Below are 20,090 nucleotides of genomic sequence, written 5' to 3'. Positions count from 1 at the left end.
AGTTGGAATGGTCGAAAGCATTGATTGCAAGTCATACATCCGAGAGTTGGGAGGAATTGTTTTCCAAATATGCAAGCAGGGAAATCCACAAAATGGGGAGTGTCCCGTGGAGTACTCGAGTGGAATTGCTCACTATTCAATGGAAAGTATTCGCCCACTACTATTTGTAGGCCTCCAAAGACGGGATTGACATTGCTGGCCAGAATTACCTAATCCCCCCCTCCACTAATGGTGTTCCTCCCCTCAAAGTTGAGGTCATGTGTCCCCCTATTGTCAATCACGATTTTAACGTGTCCAAGTTGAGATGACTGACTACTGGCAGGTCGTGCATTGTGCCCGTCGGCTGTCTTCTTCATAATAGTTCCCACAGGACGGCCACCGTCGTCGTATCTGTAGATCGTGGACGTATGAGGTATGCATTGCGTGTCCTATTCCACAGGCAATACTTTTGTTTTGGGAATGCCACAGTCCGGGTTATAGTCGAGCCTCATTCTTCCGCTCAGTGTGAGTTCCATTTCATGTTTCTGCGTCCTGGTTCCTTTTGTCTTGATTGCCTCTCGGTTACCTGTGACAACCATTTTGACGGGTTCTCTATTTCCCCATCCAACCATTATATATCCATTGCTGTACCGTGACTTTCCGAATAAATAGTCCTCTATTTATCTTTTGACTAATATAGTCATCTTAGTTTTATTTTAATGCTGCAATTTTTGATATTTTGGTTATTTTGGCCAAGTTCTATAAACAAGTAGTCCGCGAATTAGAAGGTTTCGTTTTTATGCTGAGTGATGTAGTGTTAAAGCCAATGATGCACAAAAACAAGCAAATGCTACCACTTTCTACCGGTCTGTCAGTGACACGGCTTTTTTGTTTATTTTTATTTATAAAACACAATCATATTCCAGCGCGACTTTACTCAAAAGACCAAATCCTGCACATCTTTCTTTATCAGGTTGCTTTTCCGACTCTACAAACAAATCTAGACAACTAATTTCCATTGTTAAAACTTATTAAATAAGCATAGGCATTAATTACTAACTTGAAAGACTGTCTAATGTTTTTTTAATAAATACAAATATTGTTTATTATTTGCACTTTTAGTTTAAACTGTGAATCATTATTATAATTATCTGATCAGACCTCCCAATTGACTGGAGTTATTTTCCTGAAATTACTCCTCCCAATTGCGGAGTGTTTGCAGGTGGAATGGCTGTTTCTTATTTTGATTTTATTGGTGCGATGTTTCACTGTGTCTGAGTGGAGGGGATACTTTTTACTAGAACATGCAATTGGTTAGACTGACCGAAGTAAAAAAACATCCTCCGCACAGCACAGCTAGGGCGAGGACGGGTCCGAACAGTTAAGGTACATTAATTTTGTCGCATTCCGTGGACAGATTGCAAAGAAAGTGACGGTGATGGGCGACGATGGAAAGGTTTGGGGATGTGATTGACTTAGAATTACTACTATTATATTCTCGGCGGACACACATACAAGTCGATGAGACAGAAAAGAGCTATCAAGATTTTGTTTACGTTTGTGGACTCGATCTGCAGGAAATATCAGGTGAATGTGGGTGGTCATTTGTAGGAGACCAATTTACGTCACATGCGATGTCCTGTGTTGGGCACTGTCGCCTACTCCACGGAAGTATACATTCAGCAGATCACCGAGGACTTGTTCTCGTTCGAGGACATATACAAGATGGTTGGCACTGGCTCATAATTCTCCAGTGCTGTGTCCGCAATCAAGTCGACTACTTTACTCCTGTGGCCAAATACTACGAGTATATGACGAGTGCGATTGAGAACAAGGAGGAGATTAGTCCACAGGTACTCCTCCGCTGGTTCAACGACGTCTCCACTACACACAAGTCGGGGTGGTTGAGGAGGTTTCTGCTCGTCTTGTACGACAGCCGTCAGAATATCTCAATTTCCGGAGAATGGTGAATTGTGCACTCTCAGTGTGCTAGTTTGTTGGCAATTTGACGGCCATCTACTTTGTGAGTCACATATTCGTGATGGAGCCAATGACACTCGACAAAATGTTCCTCAACTCCAAATATGGGAAATTTCACATGATTGACTGGCAATTCAAATCCTCGGATATTAAAGGTTATAATAAGAGTAGTCGAACTGACAGATCCGCCATGTGCCTACCGCCTGACTCCCAACTTGTGTGCTCTTCTGGGGATAGATTTTTGGTTGGACCAATGTTTGTGTCGATGTTGTCGCTTGTCCGTTCTTTCACGATGGAATGCGAACTTGTCTCGGGAGTAATCAAGGTCTGTATGTCTGCCCGAATAAGAGTTTGTGTATCCTCACCATTGCTTAGGACGAGCTCAGGACGAGTAATCAGGCTGTCGTTAATATTTTGGCCAAGTTTTATAAACAAGTAGTCCGCAAATTAGAAGGTTTCGTTCTTATGCTGAGTGGTGTAGTGTTACAAGCCAATGATGAACAAGAACAAGCAAATGTTATCACCCTCTATCGGTCTGTCAGTGACCCGGCTTTTTTATCCAAGATGAATCCTACCTTTTTCCCCCATTTTTGAACTTTTTTGATTCATTCTATTTTCCATTTATTTTGTCTGTTTTTTATCTATAAGACAATCATATTCCCGCATGACTTTACTCACCGGACTCTACAGACAAATCTAGACAACTAATTTCCATTGTTAGTACTTATTAAATAAGCATAGGCATTACTAACTTGGAAGGCTGTCTTAATATTTTTTAATAAATACAAATATTGTTTATTATTTGCACTTTTAGTTTAAATTGTGAATCATTATTATAATGATCTGATCAGACCTCCCAATTGACTGGAGTTATTTTCCTGAAATTACTCCTCCCAATTGCGGAGTGTTTGCAGGTGGAATGGCTGTTTCTTATTTTGATTTTATTGGTGCGATGTTTCACTGTGTCTGAGTGGAGGGGATACTTTTTACTAGAACATGCAAGTGGTTAGACTGACCGAAGTAAAAAACATCCTCCGCACAGCACAGCTAGGGCGAGGACGGGTCCGAACAGCCAAGCATAGTAAAGATACATTAATTGTGTTGTGCGTTATGCTCGAACTTTAATCCAATTATATCGCCAGCGTCAATCGTCCGAAATACCACAAACTGTTCTCTTTATGCCTCACCTCCCTTAATGAGATATTTTGTTCCTGCAGGAAAATATAAAATAAACGCCAGTTCATTGTCAGTTTCTGGGAAAACAAATGTACAATGTAGTCATCGTCATCAAGCCGAGAAATTCGTCACAAAGAAGTACTGCGTTTTATTAGACCATTTCCTAATAACATCATTTTCGATAGATTATTTGTCCGAGGAGGTGCCACTCCTTTAGTCTCCTCAGATCTCTCTTGTTTGGACTATTGTCAGTTATTCATCCAGTTTCCTTGTGTACTCTCTCTGAACCAGTATTCTATCATGTTGTTATGTGTGAAAGGAATTCATTTCAAGCAGATAATAAACATTAAGACACAGGTGGACAGGGAACTTGCTTTGAAATGTGGCGAGAATATGCAGTATTAAAACCCTTCCTGAAGAAGTGAACTCCTTCCTGTTTCTTTCAAAAAATTGTTAGAATCACTTGACTACTTAAAGGATACATGGCAAGTCGTTGATCTGGAATGTCTTCTGTTGTAGGTTAGGACAGTTTGTGCAAGAATTGCTTAACTCTCTGTATATTCAGGGTACAACAAATCTGGGCATTTCTCCAAACAATTCACAATCCAGTAAACTCGATTTTTTTCAGAAAGTAATTTTTCCATGTGGTATATTCGGCACATTCAGGAATCCGAGTACACGTCGTTTTTGAATTCGTCCCACTTCGAGACGAGTAGTGTCATTGGGGCCCTTGAAAGGATGATTAAAACACCTGGGAGGGAAACTGTGTGGTTGCTCAAGAGGATCACACTGAAGAAACTGTTTAGCTATCCGCAGCACGGCTGATTCTCCACTCTTGGAATGAAGACTGCACAATTAATATACTATCGGGATTAGTGCTCTCAAAAATATCGAGCACCCAAATCTATTTTCTGTAAGATTTTAAAGCCTTTTATTAAAAAATAGCGCATTTAATTATTTTTTTCTAAATTTAAGTCAAAACAAGAAACAACTTTTATCCCAGTGGGTGTATTGATGTGGGCGCACTTACAATATAATTGAGATTTATAGAATGGTGCCTAATTGCTAGACATGTCGCCCGGTTTGTTGACGAGCGTCCTCAGTGTCAAGAAGGAGCTGGATGCATTAATGGAGGATGGCGTGATGGTTTGGTGGAGTAATAATAGCAGGACGACGGAGGCATAATCATTCTGCTGAGGCAATTGGAAGGACTGGCACTCACCCTCGACATTTTGGCCGTATGCCCCTAATTGACTACTCACAGAAAACTAAAATTGGCCTGACTGTGAATAAGATCCGGAAAAAGTCGGAAAATGGGGAGATTTCGTCGCTCTCAAAGTCATTGATTCAGAAATGGAAGAAGCATTTAAACTGCGAACCAGCAAAGGAGATGCAGCCCGACCGACTGTCCCCCACCGACGACCCAACTCGGATTAAGTGTAGGTCAATGCTGCTGGATGCCCTGAGTGGGGGGACTGTGCGGGAACCCCATTGGGAGGACATTGCGGCAATGATCGAGGAGGATATCCTTTTTTATATTCCCACCTTCTCCTGTAGTCTCCTTAACTCACTCATTCACAAATCTTTGTCAACCACAAGTCGCGCACTGATTCGGCCTACAAAACACGAATTCGGAGTCGTGTCATGAATTTGAAGGACCCCAACAACCCCGAACTGCGGAGGAATGTCGTGTCGATGGTCATTTCCCCCGCCAAGTTCGCCAGCATGACCACCGAGGTTGGTCCCCCTCTAATCCGCAGGAAATGGCCAACGACGAGTTGAAATCCCTGGTAGTCCAATTGACGAAGGACTCCATCAACAAATCTCAGTTGGCGGTGACCACGGGGACACACACCACCCAAATTAAGTGCGGCAAGTGCAAACAAAGCGACGTGTTGTACAACCAGCTGCAGACACGGAGTGCAGACGAGCCAATGACCACCTTCTGTCTTTGCAATGCTTGTGGTGCTCGCTGGAAGGTTCACACATTTTTATTCAACTCCAGTTCTGCTAAGAGGCATATTACTGGCATCCTTTTCTAGTAACTTGTTCAACCTTTATTATGAGGGCAGTCTTCTTCTAGTTCCAACTGACAGTCAAACAACGGCTAGTCTAGTTTGACGACTACTTTTGTGGTGCACTCAACCGAGACAGGTCTAATTCTTTGAGGTAGTTACATCTTGGTTTATAAATTGACTGAAATAATGATATCGGTTTATATTAGTGGTAAATTATTAATATTTATAATTTTTATCCGTTTTATTATTCTTTCTTCTTTCCAGAAGAGAATTTTTGGCGTCCTTTACGTCTGAAATCCGTTTAACGCCGGGTTTAATTCTCATTGACGCCAACGCATTTGACATTTCTTCCTATCTAATAGCTCTCAGTCGTATTGTATCACTTGCATTGCTTCCAGACGACTGTGGTCCTCGTTCATTACTTGAGTGGTTCGCAGTTCGGTGGATGGAATCTCTTTATATTTCTTAGGAGATAAGATTAGGGACCAACCTCGATCCACTTGCTTTGCATAACTTGTTCTATTGTCAATCTCTTTGTCGGGTCTGTACACAAAAGACTTTTTACCAGCGAAATGGCTTAATGTAAAACCCTCAAAAATACCGTCCGAGGAGATTCTCTTCCACTCCCTTGAAGGAAAAGTATATGATCCTTTTTTGATGTGGTTTTTCATTCCCGGAGATATCGGCAATCCGCTTTTACTGTAGAATGGAGGATATCCGCACAGTCTAAATGGTATTGCAATCCACTATACAGAATATAAGTAATGACACCTAATGACCACATGTCACATGATTTGTCATAGTTTTCTCGTCCCAACACTTCTGGAGCTACCCGAAAGATTAGTTTCAGGCAACGAATATACCCACGTAATAGGGCGTATAACACGGAGTTTTCAAAGACATTCCATCTCCGACTTGTTTGGCAAACCCAAAGTCGCTCAATTTTAGTTGAGAATGTTCTTCTTTGCTGGAATATAAAAGATTTTCGGGCTGAATATAAAAAGAGGTAACTACTTTGAGATCCCTGTGGGCTATGTTACGAGAATGGAGATGCAGTATAGCCCTGGCAATACTTTGTACTATTTCAACCGCAACTTTGGATTTAAAATGGAAATTACTTTTCTCCGTAATCGGAGTATTCACTCGTTTCTGAATTCGTGTAAAGAGTTCTCCGCCTTCCATTCTGAGATATTTGATTAACTATAATGTACCTTTCCATAACAATAAGCAAACACTTTAAGTCACAGTACAGGTTTTGATATATGTCATAAATTTGGACTATATATTCACATTCCTGCTGGCAATTCCAGTGAAGTTCGATTTCCCTTCTTGCTTTAGGAGAATCCTTCAAAATCTACAACCATTTGTTCAATAAAGATACTTTGAGAGCGCATTTTCGTTTGGTTTCCTTATGTTCGCACATCACCACTTTTCCATTGACCCCAACTCCCAATACGTTCGGCAGAATGATGTACTCTCTGGAAATGGAATTGTTTTTTATTGGAATCGACTTCAAACTTCCTTGCATTGACTCGTTGTTACAATTATTAATAATTATAGGCCGTCATCAACGCAAAAATAATGTGTCGATATCTAATTAGAGTGCACTGATGTTGCTTCAAACGTTAGATTATCGATTTCGATTCTTCACACAATCTACTATTTTCTCCAAATAATAAACCAAAACTCTGCAGAAAAGGAAAATTTGACAAATATGCAAATTTAAGTATTCAAATTAATGAATATTTCATTGAATAATTCGAATTTTTTCACATTTCTATTAAATATTCATAAAAGTCAGAAACTTTTGGTTCATTTTAATATAAATATTCTTGAAATCTAAAATCTTGGATTTACCTTGAATTGAAGCTAGCAGAATCAAAATCTCTATTTACGGATACTCAATGGAGACATTTCCTTGATTTTTCGGGATCCCGCCTTTCGGGGCTAATTTAATTGCCTAAACAAATTTCCTTCCAGTGGAGAACGTCTTCAGACGTTGGTATCAAAGATCGCTTTTTGAAGGTCATCCCCGAATCAATACCACACCACTCGGTGTTGATGTCAAAGATGTCTGTAAAGCAGGTGCACAAGGAGTTCAACAAAAGGTCCTAAGGTATCCAGTAGGAATCCTTTTAATTTTTAAACTGGATGTTCGTAATGCTTTTAGCAGCATTCGGCGTGATCATCTCCTCAAATGTATCTATATTCACTGCCTGGATTTATTTCTACTTCTATGTTTACCCTATGCGCCTATCCAAATTAGAGTCGCATGTTGCTTCCTTTCTCTTGAACAATTTTTGTTTAACGCACATCTACTTTTTTCTTCGGTCTCCTGCTGTCAGTCTGAAAAATTCCTTTCGACTTTTTAACTTCCATGTCCCGCTCGTTGACAATGATTTTAAACACGCTTATTGATTTTGAACACGTTTAAAGGGGGAAGCTCCTAATCCGGGACAGGGGCATTGGTCTTTGCTGTTGTGTTAATTTTACTCTGCCTTGCTAACTCTCATCCGTGTTAATAATATGGGCATTCATCTTTTTTACTGCGATCTAGTTTATCAAACTTACTATTTCTAGACAGATTATTACTTATTTGACTCTAAAACTTTCAAGATTTCTACAAATTTAAATTCAAATAATTATAAAAATAATTTGTTTTATGCATTCAGTTGTATTCAATTCAGTTAAATATATAAAGTTGCCAAGTAACGTTTATGAAACAGCTCTTCATTTTAATTATATTTTTTGAAAGTTGTAAATTTAATTGTATTTCAGGCTATAGGTCGTGCTTCTGCGATTGGACATTAAATTACTGTGATCATCAGTGTTGCTGTGACAGAGATTGCTCATCCGATTTGATTAACCAATACGAAAATATGGGGAAATGTTTACTTAACATGTAAAATTAATATTAACACTCCTAGAACAAGTTCATTATATTGCTTTGACAATTCTTTCATATCGTTTTATGAAGGTTTTGTGCATCAGAATAAAGGTGTATATTGCAAAGCAACACGTATTTATTATCACAAAATGTAACACAGAAAAGCCAATTGTAGACGTTTCAACTGCCTCTTGTTCCCCAACGAGCAATAATATTGCTATTCTTGAGGCATATAATTCATTAAAAAAATATTCGGAGTTCTCTCCCAAGCTTTTAAATGTAAAATAGTTTGTAATATTTCATAGGTTTACCCAAAACACTCAAATTCATACTTTTTGAATGAAAATATATCAATCATGTTTATATTATCTGCATCTATAGCTTGCGTAGAAACCAAGTTAATAACAAAACGGAATTATGCTGCAACATCAACAACATCGTAAGATTCGGGCAAAACATAACTTATAAGTATTCTATCATAAAGCAAACCAGTAGTTGCCCGAATATAACTCCATCTTGTTTTGAGCATTGGACTGTACTTGAAAGTCCTGATGCAAGTTCAAGAGTTGTCACCACAAAGACATGTTCCCCGTCAGTGAGTCGTGATTTTTTATCTTTAGTGCAAGACTAGCAATAATTTAGTAATCTATATTCAAATACTTCATACATTGTCGACTCTTCAATTTGACTTTGGAGCCATTATTAGACATGTTCACGTATTTATAGACAATAACACTACTGTATGAGTTAACATAATGTATAGAATACTCAAAAGAAAATTAATATACAATTTTACGATATTAGTTCAGATCAATTATTAAGACTTAAACAAATAGAAACTAAATCATTATTGTGACTTATTTTACATTCATTGTTTTTTGTAATTTTGGATTTACTTTTGATTTTACAAATTAATATGCTGCATAGAATAAAATCAACAAACAGTACTTTGTTAAATTAACAAACTTATTATTTGTCATAGTGCTCAAGATTAACTTTTTTATTAATCCGGGTGGCACCTAGACCAAATTACATAGGTCTTGTTCATCCTAGGATTCGCTCACTCAATGGACCACGTTACTCAGCCCACCTCAAAGCGAGGCAAATGCAATCCTCTTTATTGTTTGCTAACACAAGTCTCCTTAAAGTCATTTCACTGTAATCACTCAGTTCAAGTTTAATGGATTCTAAATTAGCTTTACTTTTAAATGTTACTCTCAGATTAATAAATTTATATGGAACCAAAATTGGCAAGCCGTCCTTAGTAAATCAGGCTTTTTAAGCACCTTGATTTGTCGAAATAAATTAACAATATTTAAACGAAATTGAAAAGTCTAGATAAAATTAGTTTTTAATTAGTGTGTCTGCTTTCAGTCGATTCTCCTTCTCTTCGAGCCCGTGCCAATGTCTTCAACGGGCACACTTATCCATTTTACATGACAGGCTACTTTTTGGTTGTTCCGATTCTATGGTCTCACTTGGGGAATCTTCCTCCATCGTTGCCTTTGCAAACCGGGTCATTTGACAATCTTCGGGAGGGTACATTCCAAACATATAATCTGTACGCATGCTCTCCAATGTTTTCCCGATGACTAGATGTAAGCTCTTGTAGGTCCTTCGAGGTATAATTTACTCACAGCACTGTCCCACGTTAGTACTAGTGGTACTATAGTTACCTTTGCGTTGTGGATTCTCCCAGTTCACTGGCAAGCAAATCGTACTTATGGACTTTTTCCACCTCAACTTGCTTTATGTTTTTTTGGGAGGTGATTCTAATCTCAATAAGCGTGATTGTGTTCCTCATTTTGTCAAAGATATCCGGCTTGTTATTCTCGACACTCAGATCCGTACTTATTGTGTGTCAATACGAATCTCCACAGAGTTATTCGCAATCACTGACTGAACAGAATGAGTTTTCAACCTCCTGGGTTTCTTGATTCCATACATCGTGCATAAATGCAGATGTATACACTTCACTACTTCGTTTTGTTTTTTGAGTAGTCACTATTTAGCATTCGACTACACCTCGTCGCTAAGTGACCAACTGTCTAACTAATGAGAGGTTTCACCAATATCAGCGTCGGGATCATTTAAACACTCAAAGAGATTTGCATGCAATGGTTTTTTCCTTATTTGCTCAATCAAGCGGTTCTTCTACACTTCCCACAGCATGTTCAAATCAAGGTACTCAGTTTCTTGGATTCTGTATTTGCGCTTGAAATATTCTGCGATTGTGGCCAAGTTAGTTTTCTTTGCCTGAATAATCTGCAGAATTCAATCTTTCTATCTTTTAGGACTTTTCTTTTAAGAGAACCTGTGTCGGTCGAGTTTAACGATTTAAATAGGATGCTGAGTTTTTTTATTTTTTTGCAAATTTGTTTATTTCTTTGTCAAAAGTTCTCATAAATCTCCTCGGACGATTTCCAAGTACCATCTGAGTAGCCTTTTTAACTCTGATCAAAATATACTTCCATAGCAGTCCAGCAAACACATTTGAGTTAATATTGTCCAATAGTTTTCAGTATTTTCTCTTCATATTTTATATGGGTATAGTCTGAAAAACATAGGATCTCCACGGCCAAGTTCCTGCCCTGTGTAGTAGCTGCAAGTACTCCGCAAAATCCAAAACGTTGCTTTAGAACGAGACGTGCCATCAGTAGTCGGTGATCACTGGATCATGGCACTGTATGTACAGGAGTGCGTGAGTAGAGCCTTCCGTGTTTGTCTGCACAGTATGTAATCGGTTTGGTTGATACAATATTTATTTTTCATACTGGAACATTCAAGCAATTCTCTTCCAGCATAAGTGATTCTTTTTTCTCTTTTATAATTGAAGAATTAAAAAAAAATATCAACAAATATTTGGAATAAACGTATATTTGTTCAAAAAACATAAATTACGAAGTTTTTTAATAATCAAGTCTTATAAATTTTTAAAAACGATTCCTTAAAAAAACATTTTATTATAAGTCATTAGTTAAGTAGAAATCAGTTTTAATCCATTACTAAATATATGAAAAAGTGATAGGTTTAATAATGCAAAGACAAGAGTCGACCATGATTGTCTGCACAATCAGAGCGGCTATTTTTTACTGGCAAGCTTAATTCAAAAGTCTTGAGCTAAAATATTTATAGAAAAAAAGTCAATGATTTATTTTTATTCGTTTCGATAACATATCTGATAGTTCTAAAAACTCTATTTGTGAATAAATGATCTTAAACAAACATAAACTATGCAACACCTCTGCGTTTTAATTAAAAACTGACAGGAGATAAAAAAACAATTTATTTATAATTAGAACATATTTTTGTAACATGATTTTTACTTGAAAATCAGAAACCAATTAATATCATAATGCCATTTACATCTGCTTCGATACTTGTCTAATTCAAGAATCTATTGAGAAATTAGTACTTGACAAAATGCAATGTATTAACAAAACTAGTTATCTCAGAATGTTAAATTTTCTAACCTGCACATGATCAATTATTGAACAATTATTTATATTATTTGAAGAAATGCTAAAAGAAGGGATCATTAATGATTTGATTGATGAGTAACATACCACTGACATAGTAAAAACAAAGTCATTGAAGAAGTCGTTACTAATAATTGCTACGAGACATTCTTTCAATAATTTTCTTTGATCTTTGTAAAGAATAATTTAATGACTGATTGCGCGAATCTAGATTATAAATTCTAGATTAGCGATAGGGAATTTTCAAATGTTTAATTTTGGATATGACTTTGACAGTCTGTTTATAGACCTGCACATCCAACATTTCAACAACTTGATGTATTATTATTACTATCAGTGGATCGACAATATCAACAAAAATTTCAATCAAAAAAAGAAGGGATTTTTAATAAAAGACATTTTACCTGAACAAGATGTAAAACCGTCAGGGAATTCTATACGAATGTCAAAAAAGAAAGGCTTGAAAAATAAAGAATTACAAAAGAAAGAATCTAAAAGCAGCACATTATTGCTATGCAGTTACTGTGGGAGAGGATATGGTTTTAAAAGTGCACTAAAGATGCATGTACAAACGCACCTTCTGCTCTGTGAATGTAAGGTGTGCGGGAAGCACTTTTCGAGGGCCTGGCTGCTGCAAGGTCACATGCGAACTCACACTGGAGAAAAACCATACAAGTGTTCTATTTGTAATCGAGCATTCGCGGATAAATCAAATCTCAGAGCTCACGCTCAAATTCATTATCGGACCAAGAAAAACATCTGTAATGTATGTGGAGACACTTTCTCGAGACTTTCGCAGCTGAAAAAGCACTCTCGAGTGTGCTTTCAAAATATTAATGTCCCGGAAAATTAATATTACTAATTTATCTGAAAGTAATAAATATTTAATTTTTTCGTGATTGACTTGCTTTGTAAAAATAAATTAATAGACCAAGAATCAAGACAAATTATGTTTTTTAATTGCCCGCAGGTAATAACATTGTTTTTGATGTGTCGTTAATCTGTAAAACATAATGTCGATCAATAATACATAAAAAGATGGTACAGTTACATTAAATTATTTTTTAGCCTGTTAATTATTTAATTGCTCACAAAGTCTGTGATTTGAATTACAATATTTTTATCAATTTTGATTATTTTATAGGATTATAGTGTTTAGACGAGTTTTAATTTGCTACAATCCAATAAAATTAATAATCACTGCATGTGATTTGTAATACAAATATTAACGGGATAATCTACAAAGTAAACATAAACCATTATTATTTACACTAATTGATCAGGTAAATAATTTACTTATAAAATAATGGTGTGAAAATGTTTTAATACAATTAATCAATAAGGCTAAATTAATACAAAAAAGGAGACACAATTAATATCAACACAACAGAAAGCATCTCTCACTACTATTTCTGTTCGGTTTTAGACGAATTGCCTTTGAAGACAGTCGGAAGAGGAAAATTTTTAAAAAATTGCTATGGAAAAAGACCACTAAATAGACTAGAACGGAGTCAAATAAGTAGGCTATAAAAATATAGAAAAAGCACCAAGTGCACCTCTCCAGAAGATAATAAAGAAATACTAAGGAAACCAAATAAAAATCAACGATATATACACCGATTTTTAAATACATTGGCAGAAACATCCCGCTTGGAAGCAGCAACAACCGAAGGAGACACATCAAGATAGTCTCTGTGTTTATTACTTCTTAGTCGTAGTCGACGTTGTTCGAACTCTTCGTGGTCACTGCAAGATTTATCATCTACTCGACACAAGCGTTTACACAGCGGAGACATTATGGAGTTGAGTAACTTTCTTGATCTCGTCTTGAGACCTTTTTTCTTCCTATTCTTTAGCCTTTCTCCTATAGTATCGCCAGGAATTTCCTCTCGAGGACCAACATGTGGAAAAGTAGTTAATTGGGTATTCGTGGCCTGGTCGCTAAACATAATAGAATATTGCTCCCTCAATGCATCATGAGGGAAACACACGACCTTCTACATGTAAACCACAACCAACCTCCTCAATGGTGGGAACAACAGTGCTGAACAACGACTGAACACGTCCGGGCCTCTTCAACTCTTAAAAGAGCACTACCTTCCAATATCCGATCCAATGACCTGTCAGAAGAAAGTCTGGTTTGGTTAGGGGATGAACAAACTACTAACATAAAAAGAGCGGGACAACCATCGTTTTCCATTGTATTGAATGTACCACTCGATCGAGCAATCCGTTCAATATCAGCCTCAACTGCCTCTACTTTGAGAAGGAAGAGAGAATTGCTTTCCAAAACAGCCGAGTGGGAACGAAACAGAGAATGCATACGATTCTCCAAAAGAGTATGGCGCGAACTCAGTGGGTCAGCACAATTGCCGACACTACATTGAGGAGATAACGACGACAAATGGGCATTCTTGTAAGGAGGCTGAGGCGACTTGAAATTAGTCGCATTTAGTTGAGTCTCCACTAAACCAGGATCTATTTCACTCAGATGGGACTGTTGATGAGTCACGGACTGCCCAATCAGCTGTGTATATTCTTTGAACACATTCCTGGAGTAACAAAACACAATTAACCTGAGTTCATTGAATTGTCCGACAACGTCAGCAAATGAGATTCCGACTGTGCATATTTATATCCTTCGCCTTCTCCATTAACGACATTACTTGACAAATAAACTGTCAACGATGATTCGAATTATTACTCGAGGATTGGTCAGTGGCGTGGCAGGGATGTCCTCTTCTCCTGTCAGTGAAGTGACGAGGGAAATGATGTAGTTCTTTACATCATTACAAAATGAGTCAACAATCCGTCTGTTTTCCTTCCGTCGGAGATGACTGTCATTTATCCAATTTGCATAAAACTGCAATTCTTTAGCGTCAGCGATTCTCTTTCGTAGAGCTAATTTCAGATTGTGCGCTTTCAACTTTCGACGACAGAGACGATGTTCGAGGTCTCTCACAATTGACTCCAATTCCTTCATGGCTATTATTTACTAATACTTTGTTTAATTCGACAAAGGCATTTTATTAAGATCCATTAACAAACAATAGACAAAAACAAAGAACACTGTTAGTTTATTTCATTTATTTATTTTTTTTTTTTTTAATTATTTAAATTTTATTTATGTAAACCAAAAGAGAAATAGTCATTGGCAGATAGCCAGAGTATTGCCTCTGACTATTGCTATAGATATTCTTTCGATTAAATACCGGTGCTCACACGGGTCGCCGGTAACCCTTCCGATTAATGAGGCAATGCGCTGGAGTAGGGTCCGAGTAGAAGGCCCCTGTATTCCTGACGTCTCAACAGCCAGGGGGGCAAACACTCTCCCATTCCCAATTCCAGCGTATTTCTCAGCTTTTCTCTTTTCTGCCCGTTCAGACGGGGCTCCAGGATTCTCGATGCATAATTTGATGTTCTGATTGGAAAAGGAGTTCACACACGTGACGTCCCAAACCAGACACTTTCCCCTCTGGAATGGAAATGTGGTCATCCCATCGGGTCTTCTGCCGTCCTCTACGAAAATCCCTACAGGTTCCAATTGTGTGTGGAATCCAGCAGTTCAAAGAGATCGACAGATGATCTGGTTCAGTTCGGAATGCCGTGAGGAACGTCTAATTCCGTTTCGACAGGAGAGGGAGTGATATCCAAACTCGTCAGTCCACACGCCGCACCGGCATTGGTGTTTTTCATAGACGCGTAGACCGAGGCGCAGACAAACTCCAATTCTTACGGCTTCATCATTAAGAAGGCAGCCAGTTGTATTACAAGGGTAACAGTTTAGCCATGCGCCGCTTAGGGGCTGGCTGCCCGCTTGTAAACAAGCCAACCTTCTCTGGTCCATGGTTTCCTTTAGGCATGAAAACGTATTGGCGTGGACTTTCGACGTCCACTCCGATTGGCAAGTCACATCAGATGGCAATGGCAATCCCAGCTTTTCCCATACGGCGACGCAATCATCCACAGCAAATGATTTCCTCTGTTCGTTTATTTGAGAAAGAAGAGTGTCGATCATATCTCTGGACGAGAGTACTGAGGAAAAATATGCGCCGTGCGCTGAATCTGCCGGGGTGATCAAGCCGATCCCTCCCAGGGAAATTGGAAGAGTTGCCTGTTTCCACGACTGCGTATCGAAGCTAACGTTGAGGATGTCCTCAGTGCAAGCTCTCATATGCTCGGAATAGTCTTCGAGAAGATCTGTTTCCTGATAGCATTGGGCCGTCCTCAAAAGGTATGTTAACTTCGGAATAGATAGACAGTTCCTCATTAAAAAGAGCCCAATGTGGCTATCCACACAACGTAATTTTTCAGAGAGAAGGGAAAATTCCGAAATTTAGCCTTCATAACAGCTTTGATACCACTTTCAAAAATAGGAGATCCAAGAAAAATCAAGTCCTCTTTGAGGGGGAAGGTGCATCCAGGTAGCAGTTTGTCGAATTCGGTCATCCACTTACGAAAGGAAAGTTCGTCCGTGTTGACATTCACAATTTCGCATTTGCCGCAGTTGAATTCAAGCCAAGCGCTCCAATTTAAAAACAAGAGACTTCAGCGTTTCCAAGATGCCCTCAGGGGTTCCTCCAATTACTCCATCATCCAAATACCACATGTTAAGATCATTTTTACATGATCTCGTTGTATGGTGAATTGCGAGGGAGAATAAAAGAGGACCTAGAGGGTCACCTTGTTGAACTCCATTGGCAGAATCAAGTATTGTTGTTCCGAATACAAGTGCGGAAGGCTTGGAGTATGCCAAATTTACAATCGGTAGGATGTGCGGAATTTCTTTGGCACAAGCTTCAAGAATACAGTCTCTTCTAACAGAATTAAATGCATTCTTTAAATCGTTCTTGGCCAGAATTCGTTGGGAATCCGTGGAAGAAAAAACAAACTCACGTAGAGCGTGGACCTCGGCCTCAGCGCCTCCTCGGACACCAACTCCGAGCTGTGTTGGTACGAAGTACGACAGAAGTTCCCAGAGCCTGCCTTGCTTGCTATCTTGGAAGCAATCCTTCGGAAAATGTTTCCGACAGCAATGGGGCGAACTCCGCCATCCGCCTTCTTTAGGGCCGTCAACCATGAGGAGAAGATCATCTCACGGGCAAAAGAGCATAAGTCGCCGGACAGAATCTTGTTAGAGAGTCCGACGATCTTTTCGAGCAAGGTAGTTTCCCCTGAGAGCCGAGACATCAAATCACGAACATGCCCAGGCCTTAGGCCATCCACACCACCAGAGCTGCTGCGACGGAAAGATTTCAGGCTATCGGAGACGTCCGCGGCCGAGGCTACTAGTGGCATGACATTAGGGAGGTGGAATTCACGAAAGTCTTCAGGGGCGCTGGGATGTTTCGCCTTCAATGCAGAAACAGTAGCAGTGCTGTATGGGAGGGTGCCCAGGTCCGAGGATATGGTTCGTACAGCGGCCTTTACGTCTCCTTCCATGAGTTTTGTCCGTACCAGCCGCCGTATCCTTTCGGCCTCAGATGCCTTTGAAGGCCTTCTTTCAACTTTGTGCGTCTCTTCGGTAGGGGGGCAGAGGACGGACTCGCAATTGGACATGAATTCAGCGATCTGCGCTTTCAAAACTTTAGCAAGGGATTGCCCATCCCTTTGTTGCTGTATCGGGACGCCCAAAGCGTAGACGGGAAAGAGGAATAGTTTTGCCCATGAAAGAGCGTCGGAGTGTTTCTTCGTGGCATTTCCAATCAGGGCCCTTTGTTGGTATTTTAATTATTTTTGTAATAATTTTGATGTTTAATTTATTATTTTTGAATGGCTTGTCTAAAATTTTATTTTTACACTAGCTCGGCAGCTCGCTTCGCTCACCGCGACCTAGCTCCTGCGGAGGGCCTGTTTCATCAAACAACTATAAGTTTATGTAGATGTATAAAATAAATTCTAGCTTTACGAAAAACTTAACTAAATAGTTAATATTTTTACGCAAATTCTTCTGATGGCGCTGTCAATTGGTGGTAAATTGTGTTAATGATTGTGCTAATGTGGTTTCAACTATCAAAGAAGGCCCTTGTATGGGATGTCACCGTTGTGGATACCTTTTCGAAATCGAGGATCCATTCTTCTGCGGCAAACCCTTGTTCGGCTGCAAACCACGCCGAAAAGATCAAAATACACAAATATTCTTCGCTCGCAGACCGCTACCGCGTTACGGCAATCGCTCTGGAGACCGCTGGAGTTGCAGGAAAGGAGACTGACTCGTTCCTCAAAGAGGTCGGGCAGTCCATCGGGAGAAGGCTCAAGGACTCGAGAGAGAGCCTCTGGTTCCGCCAGCGCATCGGCCTGGCCATTGTTCGGGGCAACGCACACTGCGTCCTCGCCGCTGGAACTTAACTATTTTCGGTCTTTTTATAAAGATATTTCGATGACTATCAAAGTGTTTTTCAAAATCTGTTAATTGCACACTCTATTCAAGGTCGTGCGTCAATTGGTGGTAAATTGTGTTAATGATTGTGCTAATGTGGTTTCAACTATCAAAGTGGTTTTTCAAAATCTGTTAATTCCACACTCTATTCAAAGTCGTGCAATCTGTAATTTCACATTCTGTCAAAGTCAAATATGATAATAGCTTTAATTTTGATTCATGTCGATAATGATATATGCATTTAATTTTAAAGAGAAAACATAGGATGAATTGAATTTCTTTCTCGCGAATAATTAGGAGTTCATCAGTGTTAATATTCTCGCTGTCGTTTTCATCAAGGATATTCTTAATACGTGAGATTTTTGCCTTGAAGGTTTTAATGGACCTCATCATGAATGTCGAGGACATTAAAGTTGTTCATTTTAATCAAATGCAGGAAATAATTTTTTGATTTTTTGGCGGGAAGGTTTCAAGGACCTCATCATGTAAGTCGAGGACATCGTAGTTGTTCATTTTTACCAAAATGCAGAAAATTTTTTTTAATTTTTTTTTGCGGGGAAGGTTTTAAGGACCTCATCATGTAAGTCGAGGACATCGTAGTTGTTCATTTTTACCAAAATGCAGAAAATTTTTTTTAATTTTTTTTTGGGGGGAAGGTTTTAAGGACCTCATCATGTAAGTCGAGGACATCGTAGTTGTTCATTTTAACCAAAATGCAGAAAATTTTTTTTTAATTTTTTTGGGGGGGGGATAGTTTTAAGGACCTCATCATGTAAGTCGAGGACATCGTAGTTGTTCATTTTAACCAAAATGCAGAAAATTTTTTTTTAATTTTTTTGGGGGGGGGATAGTTTTAAGGACCTCATCATGTAAGTCGAGGACATCGTAGTTGTTCATTTTAACCAAAATGCAGAAAATTTTTTTTAATTTTTTTTGGGGGGAAGGTTTTAAGGACCTCATCATGTAAGTCGAGGACATCGTAGTTGTTCATTTTAACCAAAATGCAGAAATTTTTTTTTAATTTTTTTGGGGGGAAGGTTTTAAGGACCACATCTGTAAGTCGAGGACATCGTAGTTGTTCATTTTAACCAAAATGCAGAAAATTTTTTTTTATTTTTTTGGGGGGAAGGTTTTAAGGACCTCATCATGTAAGTCGAGGACATCGTAGTTGTTCATTTTAACCAAAATGCAGAAAATTTTTTTTTAATTTTTTTGGGGGAAGGTTTTAAGGACCACATCATGTAAGTCGAGGACATCGTAGTTGTTCATTTTAACCAAAATGCAGAAAATTTTTTTTAATTTTTTGGGGGGAAGGTTTTAAGGACCTCATCATGTAAGTCGAGGACATCGTAGTTGTTCATTTTAACCAAAATGCAGAAATTTTTTTTTTAATTTTTTGGGGGGAAGGTTTTAAGGACCACATCATGTAAGTCGAGGACATCGTAGTTGTTCATTTTAACCAAAATGCAGAAAATTTTTTTTTAATTTTTTTGGGGGAAGGTTTTAAGGACCACATCATGTAAGTCGAGGACATCGTAGTTGTTCATTTTAACCAAAATGCAGAAAATTTTTTTTTAATTTTTTTGGGGGAAGGTTTTAAGGACCACATCATGTAAGTCGAGGACATCGTAGTTGTTCATTTTAACCAAAATGCAGAAAATTTTTTTTTAATTTTTTTGGGGGAAGGTTTTAAGGACCACATCATGTAAGTCGAGGACATCGTAGTTGTTCATTTTAACCAAAATGCAGAAATTTTTTTTTAATTTTTTTGGGGGGAAGGTTTTAAGGACCTCATCATGTAAGTCGAGGACATCGTAGTTGTTCATTTTAACCAAAATGCAGAAAATTTTTTTTTAATTTTTTGGGGGGAAGTTTTTAAGGACCACATCATGTAAGTCGAGGACATCGTAGTTGTTCATTTTAACCAAAATGCAGAAAATTTTTTTTTAATTTTTTTTGGGGGGAAGGTTTTAAGGACCACATCATGTAAGTCGAGGACATCGTAGTTGTTCATTTTAACCAAAATGCAGAAAATTTTTTTTTAATTTTTTTGGGGGGAAGGTTTTAAGGACCACATCATGTAAGTCGAGGACATCGTAGTTGTTCATTTTAACCAAAATGCAGAAATTTTTTTTTAATTTTTTTGGGGGGAAGGTTTTAAGGACCTCATCATGTAAGTCGAGGACATCGTA

At 38.4% G+C, this 20,090-nt stretch overlaps 1 pseudogene; it reads right to left on the bottom strand.

The window, feature by feature from the left end:
- Positions 1–5,518: 5,518 nt before the first annotated feature.
- On the bottom strand, positions 5,519–9,844 carry LOC115227706 (annotated as a pseudogene).
- Between the last annotated feature and the right edge of the window lie 10,246 nt (positions 9,845–20,090).

The sequence above is a fragment of the Octopus sinensis genome, unplaced genomic scaffold (genome assembly GCF_006345805.1).
Source record: "Octopus sinensis unplaced genomic scaffold, ASM634580v1 Contig07101, whole genome shotgun sequence".
Classification (NCBI taxonomy): domain Eukaryota; kingdom Metazoa; phylum Mollusca; class Cephalopoda; order Octopoda; family Octopodidae; genus Octopus; species Octopus sinensis.
Note: the sequence above shows the minus strand (reverse complement) of the source record. Positions and strands in the feature narration are given on the sequence as shown.